The sequence below is a fragment of the Panulirus ornatus genome, chromosome 2, assembly GCF_036320965.1.
Source record: "Panulirus ornatus isolate Po-2019 chromosome 2, ASM3632096v1, whole genome shotgun sequence".
NCBI classification, from domain to species: Eukaryota; Metazoa; Arthropoda; class Malacostraca; order Decapoda; family Palinuridae; genus Panulirus; species Panulirus ornatus.
The window spans coordinates 10,591,992-10,611,309 of record NC_092225.1 but is presented as its reverse complement, the minus strand read 5'-3'; the positions used below and the strand labels follow the sequence as shown (position 1 = coordinate 10,611,309).

At 42.7% G+C, this 19,318-nt stretch overlaps 1 protein-coding gene across 1 annotated transcript in view; it reads right to left on the bottom strand.

Moving 5' to 3' along the window:
- Positions 1-19,318, bottom strand: part of LOC139753403 (uncharacterized) — a 298,486-nt gene that overhangs the window by 151,388 nt on the left and 127,780 nt on the right. The gene's annotated exons all lie outside the window — the stretch shown is intronic.

Below are 19,318 nucleotides of genomic sequence, written 5' to 3'. Positions count from 1 at the left end.
ACTTATACCTCTGTAATTTGAGCACTCACTCTTATCCCCTTTGCCTTTGTACAATGGCATTATGCAAGCATTCCGCCAATCCTCAGGCACCTCACCATGAATTATACATACATTAAATTACCTTACCAACCAGTCAACAATACAGTCACCCCCTTTTTTAATAAATTCCACTGCAATACCATCCAAACCTTCTGCCTTGCCGGCTTTCATCTTCCGCAAAGCTTTTACTAACTCTTCTCTGTTTACCAAATCATTTTCCCTAACCCTCTCACTTTGCACACCACCTCGACCAAAACACCCTATATCTGCCACTCTATCATCAAACACATTCAACAAACCTTCAAAATACTCACTCCATCTCCTTCTCACATCACCACTACTTGTTATCACCTCCCCATTAGCCCCCTTCACTGAAGTTCCCATTTGCTCTCTTGTCTTACGCACTTTATTTACCTCCTTCCAGAACATCTTTTTATTCTCCCTAAAATTTAATGATACACTCTCACCCAACTCTCATTTGCTGTCTTTTTCACCTCTTGCACCTTTCTCTTGACCTCCTGCCTCTTTCTTGTATACATCTCCCACTCATTTGCATTATTTCCCTGCAAAAATAGTCCAAATGGTTCTCTCTTCCCTTTCACTAATAATCTTACTTCTCTATCCCACCACTCACTACCCTTTATAATCTGCCCACCTCCCACGCTTCTCATGCTACAAGCATCTTTTGCGCAAGCCATCACTGCTTCCGTAAAAGCATCCCATTCCTCCCCCACTCCCCTTATGTCCTTTGTTCTCACCTTTTTCCATTCTGTACTCAGTCTCTCCTGGTACTTCCTCACACATGTCTCCTTCCCAAGCTCACTTACTCTCACGACTCTCTTTACCCCAACATTCCCTCTTCTTTTCTGAAAACCTCTACAAATCTTCACCTTCGCCTCCACAAGATAATGATCAGACATCCCTCCAGTTGCACCTCTCAGCACATTAACATCCAAAAGTCTCTCTTTCACGCGCCTATCAATTAACACGTTATCCAATAACGCTCTCTGGCCATCTCTCCTACTCACATACGTATACTTATGTATATCTCTCATTTTAAACCAGGTATTCCCAATCACCAGTCCTTTTTCAGCACATAAATCTATAAGCTCTTCATCGTTTCCATTTACAACACTGAACACCCCATGTATACCAGTTATTCCCTCAACTGCCACATTACTCACCTTTGCATTCAACCAATCACTATAACCCGGTCTCGTGCATCAAAACCACTAACGCACCCATTCAGCTGCTCAACACTTGCCTCTCATGATCTTTCTTCTCATTCCCAGGTGCATATGCACCAATAATCACCCACCTCACTCCATCAACTTTCAGTTTTACCTATATCAATCTAGAGTTTACTTTCTTACACTCTGTCACATACTCCCACCACTCCTGTTTCAGGAGTAGTGCTACTCCTTCCCTTGCTCTTGTCCTCTCACTAACCCCTGACTTTACTCCCAAGACATTCCCAAACCACTCTTCCCCTTTACCCTTGAGCTTCGTTTCACTCAGAGCCAAAAGATCCAGGTTCCTTTCCTCAAACATACTACCTATCTCTTCTTTTTTCTCATCTTGGTTACATCCACACACATTTAGACACCCTAATCTGGGCCTTCGAGGAGGATGAGCACTCCCCGCGTGACTCCTTCTTCTGTTTCTCCTTTTAGAAAGTTGAAATACAAGGAGGGGAGGGTTTCTAGCTCCCCGCTCCCGTCCTCTTTTGTCGCCTTCTACAACACGTGAGGAATGCATGGGAAGTACAGAATGGAAAAACGTGAGAACAAAGGACATAAGGGGAGTGGGGAAGGAATGGGATGTATTTAGGGAAGGATGGCTTGCGTAAAAGATGCTTGTGGCATGAGAAGCGTGGGAGGTGGGCAGATTATAAAGGGTAGTGAGTGGTGGGATGAAGAAGTAAGATTGTGAGTGAAAGAGAAGAGAGAGGTATTTGGACCATTTTTGCAGGGAAATAATGCAAATGAGTGGGAGATGTATAAAAGAAAGAGGCAGGAGGTCAAGAGAAAGGTGAACGAGGTGAAAAAGGGGCAAATGAGAATTGGAGTGAGAGAGTGTCATTAAAGTTTAGGGAGAATGAAAAGATGTTTTGGAAGGAGGTAAATAAAGTGAGGAAGACAAGGGAATCAATGGAAACTTCAATGTAGGCGGCTAATGGGGAGGTGATAACAAGTAGTGGTGATGTGAGAAGGAGATGGAGTGAGTATTTTGAAGTTTTGTTGAATGTGTTTGATGGTAGAGTGGCAGATATAGGGTGTTTTGGTCGAGGTGGTGTGCAAAGTGAGAGGGTTAGGGAGAATGATTTGGTAAACAGAGAGGTGGTAGCAAAAGCTTTGCGGAAGTTGAAAGCCGGCAAGGCAGCAGGTTTGGTTGGTATTGCAGTGGAATTTATCAAAAAAAGGGGGTGACTGTATTATTGACTGGTTGGTAAGGTTATTTAATGTGTGTATGTCTCATGGTGAGGTGCCTGAGGATTGGCAGAATGCTTGTATAGTGCCACTGTACAAGGGCAAAGGGGATGAAAGTGAGTGTTCAAATTACAGAGGTGTAAGTTTGTTGAGCATTCCTGGAAAATTATATGGGAGGGTATTGATTGAGAGGGTGAAGGCATGTACAGAGCATCAGATTGGGGAAGTGCAGTGTGGTTTCAGAAGTGGTAGAGGATATGTGGATCAGGTGTTTGCTTTGAAAAATGTATGTGAGAAATACTTAGAAAAGCAAATGGATTTGTATGTAGCATTTATGGATTTGGAGAAGGCATATGGTAGAGTTGATAGAGATGCTCTGTGGAAGGTATTAATAATATATGGTGTGGGAGGCAAGTTGATAGAAGCAGTGAAAAGTTTTTATCGAGGATGTAAGGCATGTGTACGTGTAGGAAGAGAGGAAAGTGATTGGTTCTCAGTGAATGTAGGTTTGCAGCAGGGGTGTGTGATGTCTCCATGGTTGTTTAATTTGTTTATGGATGGGGTTGTTAGGGAGGTGAATGCAATAGTTTTGGAAAGAGGGGCAAGTATGCAGTCTGTTGTGGATGAGAGAGCTTGGGAAGTGAGTCAGTTGTTGTTCGCTGATGATCCAGCGCTGGTGGCTGATTCGTGTGAGAAACTGCAGAAGCTGGTGACTGAGTTTGGTAAAGTGTGTGAAAGAAGAAAGCAGAGAGTAAATGTGAATATGAGCAAGGTTATTAGGTACAGTAGGGTTGAGAGTCAAGTCAATTGGGAGGTAAGTTTGAATGGAGAAAAACTGGAGGAAGTGAAGTGTTTTAGATATCTGGGAGTGGATTTGTTAGCGGATGAAACCATGGAAGCGGAAGTGAATCATAGGGTGGGGGAGTGGGCAAAAGTTCTGGGAGCGAATAGTTTGAAAGAAAAGAAAGAATATATATATATATATATTTATATATATATATATATATATATATATATATATATATATATATATATATATATATATATATATATATATATTGTTTACTGGTTGGTAAGGTTATTTAATGTATGTATGACTCAAGGTGAGGTGCCTGAGGATTGGCGGAATGCGTGCATAGTGCCATTGTATAAAGGCAAAGGGGATAAGATTGAGTGCTCAAATTACAGAGGTATAAGTTTGTTGAGTATTCCTGGTAAATTATATGGGAGGGTATTGATTGAGAGGGTGAAGGCATGTACAGAGCATCAGATTGGGGAAGAGCAGCGTGGTTTCAGAAGTGGTAGAGGATGTGTGGATCAGGTGTTTGCTTTGAAGAATGTATGTGAGAAATACTTAGAAAAGCAAATGGATTTGTATGTAGCATTTATGGATCTGGAGAAGGCATATGATAGAGTTGATAGAGATGCTCTGTGGAAGGTATTAAGAACATATGGTGTGGGAGGCAAGTTGTTAGAAGCAGTGAAAAGTTATTATCGAGGATGTAAGGCATGTGTACATGTAGGAAGAGAGGAAAATGATTGGTTCTCAGTGAATGTAGGTTTGCGGCAGGGGTGTGTGATGTCTCCATGGTTGTTTGATTTGTTTATGAATGGGGTTGTTAGGGAGGTGAATGCAAGAGTTTTGGAAAGAGGGGCAAGTATGAAGTCTGTTGTGGATGAGGGAGCTTGGGAAGTGAGTCAGTTGTTGTTCGCTGATGATACAGCGTTGATGGCTGATTCATGTGAGAAACTGCAGAAGCTGGTGACTGAGTTTGGTAAAGTGTGTGAAAGAAGAAAGTTAAGAGTAAATGTGAATAAGAACAAGGTTATTAGGTACAGTAGGGTTGAGGGTCAAGTCAATTGGGAGGTAAGTTTGAATGGAGAAAAACTGGAGGAAGTAAAGTGTTTTAGATATCTGGCAGCGGATGGAACCATGGAAGCAGAAGTGAATCATAGGGTGGGGGAGGGGGCGAAAATCCTGGGAGCCTTGAAGAATGTGTGGAAGTCGAGAACATTATCTCGGAAAGCAAAACTGGGTATGTTTGAAGGAATAGTGGTTCCAACAATGTTGTATGGTTGCGAGGCGTGGGCTATGGATAGAATTGTGCGCAGGAGGATGGATGTGCTGGAAATGAGATGTTTGAGGACAATATGTTGTGTGAGGTGGTTTGATCGAGTAAGTAATGTAAGGGTAAGAGAGATGTGTGGAAATATAAAGAGCGTGGTTGAGAGAGCAGAAGAGGGTGTTTTGAAATGGTTTGGGCACATGGAGAGAATGAGTGAGGAAAGATTGACCAAGAGGATATATGTGTCGGAGGTGGAGGGAACGAGGAGAAGTGGGAGACCAAATTGGAGGTGGAAAGATGGAGTGAAAAAGATTTTGTGTGATCGGGGCCTGAACATGCAGGAGGGTGAAAGGAGGGCAAGGAATAGAGTGAATTGGAACGATGTGGTATACCGGGATTGACGTGCTGTCAGTGGATTGAATCAGGGCATGTGAAGCGTCTGGGGTATACCATGGAAAGTTGTGTGGGGCCTAGATGTGGAAAGGGAGCTGTGGTTTTGGGCATTATTGCATGACAGCTAGAGACTGAGTGTGAACGAATGGGGCCTTTGTTGTCTTTTCCTAGTGCTACCTCGCACACTTGAGGGGGGAGGGGGATGGTATTCCATGTATGGCGAGGTGGAGATGGAAATGAATAAAGGCAGACAGTGTGAATTGTGTGCATGGGTATATATGTATGTGTCTGTGTGTGTATATATATGTGTACATTGAGATGTAGAGGTATGTATATTTGCGTGTGTGGACATGTATGTATATACATTGTGTATGGGGGTGGGTTGTGCCATTTCTTTCGTGTGTTTCTTTGCGCTATCTGCAAACGCGGGAGACAGCGACAAAGCAAAATAAAAATATATATATATATATATATATATATATATGATGAATAAATAGATAAATAAATAAATGATATATATTGTGCAAACGATTTGGAGATGTATAAAAGAAAGAGGCAGGAGGTCAAGAGAAAGGGGCAAGAGGTGAAAAAGAGGGCAGATGAGAGTTGGGGTAAGAGAGCATCATTAAATTTTATGGAGAATAAAAAGATGTTTTGGAAAGAGGTAAATAAAGTGCATAAGACAAGAGAGCAAATGCGAACATTGGAAAAGGGGAGGTAATAAAAAGTAGTGGTGATGTGAGAAGGAGATGGAGATGGAGTGAGTTTTTTGAAGGTTTGTTGAATGTGTTAAATGATAGAGCGGCAGATATTTGCGTGTGTGGACGTGTATCTATATACATGTGTATGTGGGTGGGTTGGGCCATTCTTTCGTCTGTTTCCTTGCGCTACTTCGCTAACGCGGGAGACAGCGACAAAGCAAAATAGGAAAAAAAATAATATATATATATATAGGTATGTTTGAGGAAAGGAACCTGGATGTTTTGGCTCTGAGTGAAACGAAGCTCAAGGGTAAAGGGGAAGAGTGGTTTAGGAATGTCTGGGGAGTAAAGTCAGGGGTTAGTGAGAGGACAAGAGCAAGGGAAGGAGTAGCAATACTCCTGAAACAGGAGTTGTGGGAGTATGTGATAGAGTGTAAGAAAGTAAATTCTCGATTAATATGGGTAAAACTGAAAGTTGATGGAGAGAGGTGGGTGATTATTGGTGCATATGCACCTGGGCATGAGAAGAAAGATCAAGAGAGGCAAGTGTTTTGGGAGCAGCTGAATGAGTGTGTTAGTGGTTTTGATGCACGAGACCGGGTTATAGTGATGGGTGATTTGAATGCAAAGGTGAGTAATGTGGCAGTTGAGGGAATAATTGGTATACATGGGGTGTTCAGTGTTGTAAATGGAAATGGTGAAGAGCTTGTAGATTTATGTGCTGAAAAAGGACTGATGATTGGGAATACCTGGTTTAAAAAGCGAGATGTACATAAGTATACTTATGTAAGTAGGAGAGACGGCCAGAGAGCGTTATTGGATTACGTGTTAATTGACAGGCGTGCGAAAGAGAGACTTTTGGATGTTAATGTGCTGAGAGGTGCAACTGGAGGGATGTCTGATCATTATCTTGTGGAGGCTGAGGTGAAGATTTGTATGGGTTTTCAGAAAAGAAGAGTGAATGTTGGGGTGAAGAGGGTGGTGAGAGTAAGTGAGCTTGAGAAGGAGACCTGTGTGAGGAAGTACCAGGAGAGACTGAGTACAGAATGGAAAAAGGTGAGAACAATGGAAGTAAGGGGAGTGGGGGAGGAATGGGATGTATTTAGGGAATCAGTGATGGATTGCGCAAAAGATGCTTGTGGCATGAGAAGAGTGGGAGGTGGGTTGATTAGAAAGGGTAGTGAGTGGTGGGATGAAGAAGTAAGAGTATTAGTGAAAGAGAAGAGAGAGGCATTTGGACAATTTTTGCAGGGAAAAAATGCTATTGAGTGGGAGATGTATAAAAGAAAGAGACAGGAGGTCAAGAGAAAGGTGCAAGAGGTGAAAATAAGGGCAAATGAGAGTTGGGGTGAGAGAGTATCATTAAATTTTAGGGAGAATAAAAAGATGTTCTGGAAGGAGGTAAATAAAGTGCGTAAGACAAGGGAGCAAATGGGAACTTCAGTGAAGGGCGCAAATGGGGAGGTGATAACAAGTAGTGGTGATGTGAGAAGGAGATGGAGTGAGTATTTTGAAGGTTTGTTGAATGTGTTTGATGATAGAGTGGCAGATATAGCGTGTTTTGGTCGAGGTGGTGTGCAAAGTGAGAGGGTTAGGGAAAATGATTTGGTAAACAGAGAAGAGGTAGTGAAAGCTTTGCGGAAGATGAAAGCCGGCAAGGCAGCAGGTTTGGATGGTATTGCAGTGGAATTTATTAAAAAAGGGGGTGACTGTATTGTTGACTGGTTGGTAAGGTTATTTAATGTATGTATGACTCATGGTGAGGTGCCTGAGGATTGGCGGAATGCGTGCATAGTGCCATTGTACAAAGGCAAAGGGGATAAGAGTGAGTGCTCAAATTACAGAGGTATAAGTTTGTTGAGTATTCCTGGTAAATTATATGGGAGGGTATTGATTGAGAGGGTGAAGGCATGTACAGAGCATCAGATTGGGGAAGAGCAGTGTGGTTTCAGAAGTGGTAGAGGATGTGTGGATCAGGTGTTTGCTTTGAAGAATGTATGTGAGAAATACTTAGAAAAGCAAATGGATTTGTATGTAGCATTTATGGATCTGGAGAAGGCATATGATAGAGTTGATAGAGATGCTCTGTGGAAGGTATTAAGAATATATGGTGTGGGAGGAAAGTTGTTAGAAGCAGTGAAAAGTTTTTATCGAGGATGTAAGGCATGTGTACGTGTAGGAAGAGAGGAAAGTGATTGGTTCTCAGTGAATGTAGGTTTGCGGCAGGGGTGTGTGATGTCTCCATGGTTGTTTAATTTGTTTATGGATGGGGTTGTTAGGGAGGTAAATGCAAGAGTTTTGGAAAGAGGGGCAAGTATGAAGTCTGTTGGGGATGAGAGAGCTTGGGAAGTGAGTCAGTTGTTGTTCGCTGATGATACAGCGCTGGTGGCTGATTCATGTGAGAAACTGCAGAAGCTGGTGACTGAGTTTGGTAAAGTGTGTGGAAGAAGAAAGTTAAGAGTAAATGTGAATAAGAGCAAGGTTATTAGGTACAGTAGGGTTGAGGGTCAAGTCAATTGGGAGGTGAGTTTGAATGGAGAAAAACTGGAGGAAGTGAAGTGTTTTAGATATCTGGGAGTGGATCTGGCAGCGGATGGAACCATGGAAGCGGAAGTGGATCATAGGGTGGGGGAGGGGGCGAAAATTCTGGGGGCCTTGAAGAATGTGTGGAAGTCGAGAACATTATCTCGGAAAGCAAAAATGGGTATGTTTGAAGGCATAGTGGTTCCAACAATGTTGTATGGTTGCGAGGCGTGGGCTATGGATAGAGTTGTGCGCAGGAGGATGGATGTGCTGGAAATGAGATGTTTGAGGACAATGTGTGGTGTGAGGTGGTTTGATCGAGTGAGTAACGTAAGGGTAAGAGAGATGTGTGGAAATAATAAGAGCGTGGTTGAGAGAGCAGAAGAGGGTGTTTTGAAGTGGTTTGGGCACATGGAGAGGATGAGTGAGAAAAGATTGACCAAGAGGATATATGTGTCGGAGGTGGAGGGAACAAGGAGAAGAGGGAGACCAAATTGGAGGTGGAAAGATGGAGTGAAAAAGATTTTGTGTGATCAGGGCCTGAACATGCAGGAGGGTGAAAGGAGGGCAAGGAATAGAGTGAATTGGAGCGATGTGGTATACCGGGGTTGACGTGCTGTCAGTGGATTGAATCAAGGCATGTGAAGCGTCTGGGGTAAGCCATGGAAAGCTGTGTAGGTATGTATATTTGCGTGTGTGGACGTATGTATATACATGTGTATGGGGGGGGGGGGTTGGGCCATTTCTTTCGTCTGTTTCCTTGCGCTACCTCGCAAACGCGGGAGACAGCGACAAAGTATAATAAAATAAAAATATATATATATATATATATATATATATATATATATATATATATATATATATATATATATATTCTTTTTTTTTCTTTTTTTATTATACTTTGTTGCCCACACACGCACATATACATACTTATACATTTCAACGTTTACATACATATACATACACAGACATATACATATATACACATGTACATATTTATACTTGCTGCCTTTATCCACTCTCGTCGCCACCCCTCCACACATGAAATGGCATCCCCCTCCCCCCCGTGCGCGCGCGCGAGGTAGCGCTAGGAATAGACAACAACGGCCACATTCATTCACACTCAGTGTCTAGGTGTCATGTGTAATGCTCCGAAACCACAGCTGCTTTTCCATATCCAGGCTCCACAAAACTTTCCATGGTTTATCCCAGACGCTTTGAAATACTCTGGTTCATTCCATCGACAGCGCGTCGACCCAGATATGCCACATCGTTCCAATTCATTATTCCTTGCACGCCTTTCACTCTCTTGTATGTTCAGGCCCCGATAGCTCAAAATCTTTTTCACTTCATCCTTCCACGTCCAATTTGGTCTCCCACTTCTCCTCGTTCCCTCCACTTCTAACACATCTATACTCTTTGCCAATCTTTCCTCACTCATTTTCTCCATTTGACCTAACCATTTCAATACACCCTCTTCTGCTCTCTCCATCACACTCTTTTTTATTACCACACGTCTCTCTTACCCTTTCATTACTTACTCGATCAAACCACCTCACACCACATATTGTTCTCAAACAACTCATTTGCAACACATCCACCCTCCTCCGCACAACCATATCTATATCCCACGCCTTGCAACCATATAACATTGTTGGAACCACTATACCTTCAAACATACCCAATTTTGCTCTCCGAGATAACGTTCTCGCCCTCCACACATTCTTCAATGCGTGAAGAACCTTCGCCCCCTCCCCCACCCTGTGACTCACTTCCGCTTCCATGGTTCCATCCACCGCTAAATCCACTCCCAGATATCTAAAACACTTCACCTCCTCCAGTTTTTCTCCATTCAAACTTACCTCCCAATTACCATGTCCCTCAACCCTACTGAACCTAATAACCTTGCTCTTATTCGCATTTACTCTCAGCTTTCTTCTTTCACACACTTTACCAAACTCAGCCACCAGTGCTGTATCATCAGCGAACAACAACTGACTCACTTTCCAAGCCCTCTCATCGACAACAGGCTGCATACTTGCCCCTCTCTCCAAAATTAGTGCATTCACCTCCCTAACAACCCCATCCATAAACAAATTAAACAACCATGGAGACATCACGCACCCCTGCTGCAAACGGACATTCACTGAGAACCAGTCACTTTCCTCTCTTCCTACTCGTACATATGCTTTACATCGCTGATAAAAACTTTTCGCTGCTTTTAGCAACTTACTTCCCTCACCGTGTATACACCTCTTAATACCTTCCACAGAGCATCTCTAGCAACTCTGTCATATGCCTTCTCCAGATCCATAAATGTGAGGAAGTACCAGGAGAGACTGAGTACAGAATGGAAAAAGGTGAGAACAATGGAAGTAAGGGGAGTGGGGGAGGAATGGGATGTATTTAGGGAATCAGTGATGGATTGCGCAAAAGATGCTTGTGGCATGAGAAGAGTGGGAGATGGGTTGATTAGAAAGGGTAGTGAGTGGTTGGATGAAGAAGTAAGAGTATTAGTGAAAGAGAAGAGAGAGGCATTTGGACGATTTTTGCAGGGAAAAAATGCAATTGAGTATAAAAGAAAGAGACAGGAGGTCAAGAGAAAGGTGCAAGAGGTGAAAAAAAGGGCAAATGAGAGTTGGGGTGAGAGAGTATCATTAAATTTTAGGGAGAATAAAAAGATGTTCTGGAAGGAGGTAAATAAAGTGCGTAAGACAAGGGAGCAAATGGGAACTTCACTGAAGGGCGCAAATGGGGAGGTGATAACAAGTAGTGGTGATGTGAGAAGGAGATGGAGTGAGTATTTTGAAGGTTTGTTGAATGTGTTTGATGATAGAGTGGCAGATATAGGGTGTTTTGGTCGAGGTGGTGTGCAAAGTGAGAGGGTTAGGGAAAATGATTTGGTAAACAGAGAAGAGGTAGTAAAAGCTTTGCGGAAGATGAAAGCCGGCAAGGCAGCAGGTTTGGATGGTATTGCAGTGGAATTTATTAAAAAAGGGGGTGACTGTATTGTTGACTGGTTGGTAAGGTTATTTAATGTATGTATGACTCATGGTGAGGTGCCTGAGGATTGGCGGAATGCGTGCATAGTGCCATTGTACAAAGGCAAAGGGGATGAGAGTGAGTGCTCAAATTACAGAGGTATAAGTTTGTTGAGTATTCCTGGTAAATTATATGGGAGGGTATTGATTGAGAGGGTGAAGGCATGTACAGAGCATCAGATTGGGGAAGAGCAGTGTAGTTTCAGAAGTGGTAGAGGATGTGTGGATCAGGTGTTTGCTTTGAAGAATGTATGTGAGAAATACTTAGAAAAGCAAATGGATTTGTATGTAGCATTTATGGATCTGGAGAAGGCATATGATAGAGTTGATAGAGATGCTCTGTGGAAGGTATTAAGAATATATGGTGTGGGAGGCAAGTTGATAGAAGCAGTGAAAAGTTTTTATCGAGGATGTAAGGCATGTGTACGTGTAGGAAGAGAGGAAAGTGATTGGTTCTCAGTGAATGTAGGTTTGCGGCAGGGGTGTGTGATGTCTCCATGGTTGTTTAATTTGTTTATGGATGGGGTTGTTAGGGAGGTGAATGCAAGAGTTTTGGAAAGAGGGGCAAGTATGAAGTCTGTTGGGGATGAGAGAGCTTGGGAAGTGAGTCAGTTGTTGTTCGCTGATGATACAGCGCTGGTGGCTGATTCATGTGAGAAACTGCAGAAGCTGGTGACTGAGTTTGGTAAAGTGTGTGAAAGAAGAAAGTTAAGAGTAAATGTGAATAAGAGCAAGGTTATTAGGTACAGTAGGGTTGAGGGTCAAGTCAATTGGGAGGTGAGTTTGAATGGAGAAAAACTGGAGGAAGTAAAGTGTTTTAGATATCTGGGAGTGGATCTGGCAGCGGATATAACCATGGAAGCGGAAGTGGATCATAGGGTGGGGGAGGGGGCGAAAATTCTGGGAGCCTTGAAGAATGTGTGGAAGTCGAGAACATTATCTCGGAAAGCAAAAATGGGTATGTTTGAAGGAATAGTGTTTCCAACAATGTTGTATGGTTGCGAGGCGTGGGCTATGGATAGAGTTGTGCGCAGGAGGATGGATGTGCTGGAAATGAGATGTTTGAGGACAATGTGTGGTGTGAGGTGGTTTGATCGAGTAAGTAACGTAAGGGTAAGAGAGATGTGTGGAAATAAAAAGAGCGTGGTTGAGAGAGCAGAAGAGGGTGTTTTGAAATGGTTTGGGCACATGGAGAGAATGAGTGAGGAAAGATTGACCAAGAGGATATATGTGTCGGAGGTGGAGGGAACGAGGAGAAGAGGGAGACCAAATTGGAGGTGGAAAGATGGAGTGAAAAAGATTTTGTGTGATCGGGGCCTGAACATGCAGGAGGGTGAAAGGAGGGCAAGGAATAGAGTGAATTGGAGCGATGTGGTATACCGGGGTTGACGTGCTGTCAGTGGATTGAATCAAGGCATGTGAAGCGTCTGGGGTAAACCATGGAAAGCTGTGTAGGTATGTATATTTGCGTGTGTGGACGTATGTATATACATGTGTATGGGGGGGGGGTTGGGCCATTTCTTTCGTCTGTTTCCTTGCGCTACCTCGCAAACGCGGGAGACAGCGACAAAGTATAAAAAAAAAAAAAAAATATATATATATATATATATATATATATATATATATATATATATATATATATATATATTCTTTTTTTTTCTTTTTTTATTATACTTTGTTGCCCACACACGCACATATACATACTTATACATTTCAACGTTTACATACATATACATACACAGACATATACATATATACACATGTACATATTTATACTTGCTGCCTTTATCCACTCTCGTCGCCACCCCTCCACACATGAAATGGCATCCCCCTCCCCCCCGTGCGCGCGCGCGAGGTAGCGCTAGGAATAGACAACAACGGCCACATTCATTCACACTCAGTGTCTAGGTGTCATGTGTAATGCTCCGAAACCACAGCTGCTTTTCCATATCCAGGCTCCACAAAACTTTCCATGGTTTATCCCAGACGCTTTGAAATACTCTGGTTCATTCCATCGACAGCGCGTCGACCCAGATATGCCACATCGTTCCAATTCATTATTCCTTGCACGCCTTTCACTCTCTTGTATGTTCAGGCCCCGATAGCTCAAAATCTTTTTCACTTCATCCTTCCACGTCCAATTTGGTCTCCCACTTCTCCTCGTTCCCTCCACTTCTAACACATCTATACTCTTTGCCAATCTTTCCTCACTCATTTTCTCCATTTGACCTAACCATTTCAATACACCCTCTTCTGCTCTCTCCATCACACTCTTTTTTATTACCACACGTCTCTCTTACCCTTTCATTACTTACTCGATCAAACCACCTCACACCACATATTGTTCTCAAACAACTCATTTGCAACACATCCACCCTCCTCCGCACAACCATATCTATATCCCACGCCTTGCAACCATATAACATTGTTGGAACCACTATACCTTCAAACATACCCAATTTTGCTCTCCGAGATAACGTTCTCGCCCTCCACACATTCTTCAATGCGTGAAGAACCTTCGCCCCCTCCCCCACCCTGTGACTCACTTCCGCTTCCATGGTTCCATCCACCGCTAAATCCACTCCCAGATATCTAAAACACTTCACCTCCTCCAGTTTTTCTCCATTCAAACTTACCTCCCAATTACCATGTCCCTCAACCCTACTGAACCTAATAACCTTGCTCTTATTCGCATTTACTCTCAGCTTTCTTCTTTCACACACTTTACCAAACTCAGCCACCAGTGCTGTATCATCAGCGAACAACAACTGACTCACTTTCCAAGCCCTCTCATCGACAACAGGCTGCATACTTGCCCCTCTCTCCAAAATTAGTGCATTCACCTCCCTAACAACCCCATCCATAAACAAATTAAACAACCATGGAGACATCACGCACCCCTGCTGCAAACGGACATTCACTGAGAACCAGTCACTTTCCTCTCTTCCTACTCGTACATATGCTTTACATCGCTGATAAAAACTTTTCGCTGCTTTTAGCAACTTACTTCCCTCACCGTGTATACACCTCTTAATACCTTCCACAGAGCATCTCTAGCAACTCTGTCATATGCCTTCTCCAGATCCATAAATGTGAGGAAGTACCAGGAGAGACTGAGTACAGAATGGAAAAAGGTGAGAACAATGGAAGTAAGGGGAGTGGGGGAGGAATGGGATGTATTTAGGGAATCAGTGATGGATTGCGCAAAAGATGCTTGTGGCATGAGAAGAGTGGGAGATGGGTTGATTAGAAAGGGTAGTGAGTGGTTGGATGAAGAAGTAAGAGTATTAGTGAAAGAGAAGAGAGAGGCATTTGGACGATTTTTGCAGGGAAAAAATGCAATTGAGTATAAAAGAAAGAGACAGGAGGTCAAGAGAAAGGTGCAAGAGGTGAAAAAAAGGGCAAATGAGAGTTGGGGTGAGAGAGTATCATTAAATTTTAGGGAGAATAAAAAGATGTTCTGGAAGGAGGTAAATAAAGTGCGTAAGACAAGGGAGCAAATGGGAACTTCACTGAAGGGCGCAAATGGGGAGGTGATAACAAGTAGTGGTGATGTGAGAAGGAGATGGAGTGAGTATTTTGAAGGTTTGTTGAATGTGTTTGATGATAGAGTGGCAGATATAGGGTGTTTTGGTCGAGGTGGTGTGCAAAGTGAGAGGGTTAGGGAAAATGATTTGGTAAACAGAGAAGAGGTAGTAAAAGCTTTGCGGAAGATGAAAGCCGGCAAGGCAGCAGGTTTGGATGGTATTGCAGTGGAATTTATTAAAAAAGGGGGTGACTGTATTGTTGACTGGTTGGTAAGGTTATTTAATGTATGTATGACTCATGGTGAGGTGCCTGAGGATTGGCGGAATGCGTGCATAGTGCCATTGTACAAAGGCAAAGGGGATGAGAGTGAGTGCTCAAATTACAGAGGTATAAGTTTGTTGAGTATTCCTGGTAAATTATATGGGAGGGTATTGATTGAGAGGGTGAAGGCATGTACAGAGCATCAGATTGGGGAAGAGCAGTGTAGTTTCAGAAGTGGTAGAGGATGTGTGGATCAGGTGTTTGCTTTGAAGAATGTATGTGAGAAATACTTAGAAAAGCAAATGGATTTGTATGTAGCATTTATGGATCTGGAGAAGGCATATGATAGAGTTGATAGAGATGCTCTGTGGAAGGTATTAAGAATATATGGTGTGGGAGGCAAGTTGATAGAAGCAGTGAAAAGTTTTTATCGAGGATGTAAGGCATGTGTACGTGTAGGAAGAGAGGAAAGTGATTGGTTCTCAGTGAATGTAGGTTTGCGGCAGGGGTGTGTGATGTCTCCATGGTTGTTTAATTTGTTTATGGATGGGGTTGTTAGGGAGGTGAATGCAAGAGTTTTGGAAAGAGGGGCAAGTATGAAGTCTGTTGGGGATGAGAGAGCTTGGGAAGTGAGTCAGTTGTTGTTCGCTGATGATACAGCGCTGGTGGCTGATTCATGTGAGAAACTGCAGAAGCTGGTGACTGAGTTTGGTAAAGTGTGTGAAAGAAGAAAGTTAAGAGTAAATGTGAATAAGAGCAAGGTTATTAGGTACAGTAGGGTTGAGGGTCAAGTCAATTGGGAGGTGAGTTTGAATGGAGAAAAACTGGAGGAAGTAAAGTGTTTTAGATATCTGGGAGTGGATCTGGCAGCGGATATAACCATGGAAGCGGAAGTGGATCATAGGGTGGGGGAGGGGGCGAAAATTCTGGGAGCCTTGAAGAATGTGTGGAAGTCGAGAACATTATCTCGGAAAGGCAAAAATGGGTATGTTTGAAGGAATAGTGGTTCCAACAATGTTGTATGGTTGCGAGGCGTGGGCTATGGATAGAGTGGTGCGCAGGAGGATGGATGTGCTGGAAATGAGATGTTTGAGGACAATGTGTGGTGTGAGGTGGTTTGATCGAGTAAGTAACGTAAGGGTAAGAGAGATGTGTGGAAATAAAAAGAGCGTGGTTGAGAGAGCAGAAGAGGGTGTTTTGAAATGGTTTGGGCACATGGAGAGAATGAGTGAGGAAAGATTGACCAAGAGGATATATGTGTCGGAGGTGGAGGGAACGAGGAGAAGAGGGAGACCAAATTGGAGGTGGAAAGATGGAGTGAAAAAGATTTTGTGTGATCGGGGCCTGAACATGCAGGAGGGTGAAAGGAGGGCAAGGAATAGAGTGAATTGGAGCGATGTGGTATACCGGGGTTGACGTGCTGTCAGTGGATTGAATCACGGCATGTGAAGCGTCTGGGGTAAACCATGGAAAGCTGTGTAGGTATGTATATTTGCGTGTGTGGACGTATGTATATACATGTGTATGGGGGGGGGTTGGGCCATTTCTTTCGTCTGTTTCCTTGCGCTACCTCGCAAACGCGGGAGACAGCGACAAAGCAAGAAAAAAAAAAAAAAAAAAAGTATATATATATATATATATATATATATATATATATATATATATATATATATATATATATATACAGCGGGAGACAGCGACAAAGTATAAAAAAAAAAAAAAAAAAAAAAAAAATATATATATATATATATATATATATATATATATACATATTTTTTTTTTTTTTTTCAAACTATTCGCCATTTCCCGCATTAGCGAGGTAGCGTTAAGAACAGAGGACTGGGCCTTGGAGGGAATATCCTTACCTGGCCCCCTTCTCTGTTCCTTGTTTTGGAAAATTAAAAAAAAAACGAGAGGGGAAGATTTCCAGCCCCCCGCTCCCTCCCCTTTTAGTCGCCTTCTACGACACGCAGGGAATACGTGGGAAGTATTCTTTCTCCCCTATCCCCAGGGATAATATATATATATATATATATATATATATATATATATATATATATATATATATATATATATATATATATAGTGAGAGGACAAGAGCAAGGGAAGGAGTAGCAGTACTCCTGAAACAGGAGTTGTGGGAGTATGTGATAGAATGTGAGAAAGTAAATTCTCGATTAATATGGGTAAAACTGAAAGTTGATGGAGAGAGATGGGTGATTATTGGTGCATATGCACCTGGGCATGAGAAGAAAGGTCATGAGAGGCAAGTGTTTTGGGAGAAGCTGAATGAGTGTGTTAGTGGTTTTGATGCACGAGACCGGGTTATAGTGATGGGTGATTTGAATGCAAAGGTGAGTAATGTGGCAGTCGAGGGAATAATTGGTATACATGGGGTGTTCAGTGTTGTAAATGGAAATGGTGAAGAGCTTGTAGATTTATGTGCTGAAAAAGGACTGGTGATTGGGAATACCTGGTTTAAAAAGCGAGATATACATAAGTATACTTATGTAAGTAGGAGAGATGGCCAGAGAGCGTTATTGGATTGTGTTAATTGAGAGGCGCGCGAAAGAGAGACTTTTGGATGTTAATGTGCTGAGAGGTGCAACTGGAGGGATGTCTGATCATTATCTTGTGGAGGCTAAAAGAAAAGAAAAGAAGAGTGAATGTTGTGTGCAGAGGGTGGTGAGAGTAAGTGAGCTTGGGAAGGAGACTTGTGTGAGGAAGTACCAGGAGAGACTGAGTACAGAATGGAAAAAGGTGAGAACAATGGAAGTAAGAGGAGTGGGGGAGGAATTGGATGTATTTAGGGAATCAGTGATGGATTGCGCAAAAGATGCTTGTGGCATGAGAAGAGTGGGAGGTGGGTTCATTAGAAAGGGTAGTGAGTGGTGGGATGAAGAATAAAGATTATTAGTGAAAGAGAAGAGAGAGGTATTTGGACGATTTTTGCAGGGGAGAAATGCAATTGAGTGGGAGATGTATAAAAGAAAGAGACAGGAGGTCAAGAGAAAGGTGCAAGAGGTGAAAAAGAGGGCAAATGAGAGTTGGGGTGAGAGAGTATCATTAAATTTTAGGGAGAATAAAAAGATGTTTTGGAAGGAGGTAAATAAAGTGCGTTAGATAAGGGGGCAAATGGGAACTTCAGTGAAGGCGCAAATGGGGAGGTGATAACAAGTAGTGGTGATGTGAGAAGGAGATGGAGTGAGTATTTTGAAGGTTTGTTGAATGTGTTTGATGATAGAGTGGCAGATATAGGGTGTTTTGGTCGAGGTGGTGTGCAAAGTGAGAGGGTTAGGGAAAATGATTTGGTAAAGAGAGAAGAGGTAGTAAAAGCTTTGCGGAAGATGAAAGCCGGCATTGCAGCAGGTTTGGATGGTATTGCAGTGGAATTTATTAAAAAAGGGGGTGACTGTATTATTGACTGGTTGGTAAGGTTTTTTTAATGTATGTATAATTCATGGTGATGTTTTCCTGGTAAATTATGGGAGGGTATTGACTGAGAGGGTGAAGGCATGTACAGAGCATCAGATTGGGGAAGAGCAGTGTGTTTCCAGAAGTGGTAGAGGATGTGTGGATCAGGTGTTTGCTTTGAAGAATGTATGTGAGAAATACTTAGAAAAGCAAATTGATTTGTATGTAGCATTTATGGACCTGGAGAAGGCATATGATAGAGTTGATAGAGATGCTCTGTGGAAGGTATTAAGAATATATGGTGTGGAAGGCAAGTTGTTAGAAGCAGTGAAAAGTTTTTTAACGAGGATGTAAGGCATGTGTACGTGTAGGAAGAGAGGAAAGTGATTGGTTCTCAGTGAATGTAGGTTTGCGGCAGGGGTGTGTTATGTCTCCATGGTTGTTTAATTTGTTTATGGATGGGGTTGTTAGGGAGGTGAATGCAAGAGTTTTGGAAAGAGGGGCTAGTATGAAGTCTGTTGGGGATGAGAGAGCTTGGGAAGTGAGTCAGTTGTTGTTCGCTGATGATACAGCGCTGGTGGCTGATTCATGTGAGAAACTGCAGAAGCTGGTGACTGAGTTTGGTAAAGTGTGTGAAAGAAGAAAGTTAAGAGTAAATGTGAATAAGAGCAAGGTTATTAGGTACAGTAGGCTTGAGGGTCAAGTCAATTGGGAGGTAAGTTTGAATAGAGAAAAACTGGAGGAAGTAAAGTGTTTTAGATATCTGGGAGTGGATCTGGCAGCGGATGGAACCATGGAAGCGGAAGTGGATCATAGGGTGGGGGAGGGGGCGAAAATCCTGGGAGCCTTGAAGAATGTGTGGAAGTCGAGAACATTATCTCGGAAAGGAAAAATGGCTATGTTTGAAGGAATAGTGGTTCCAA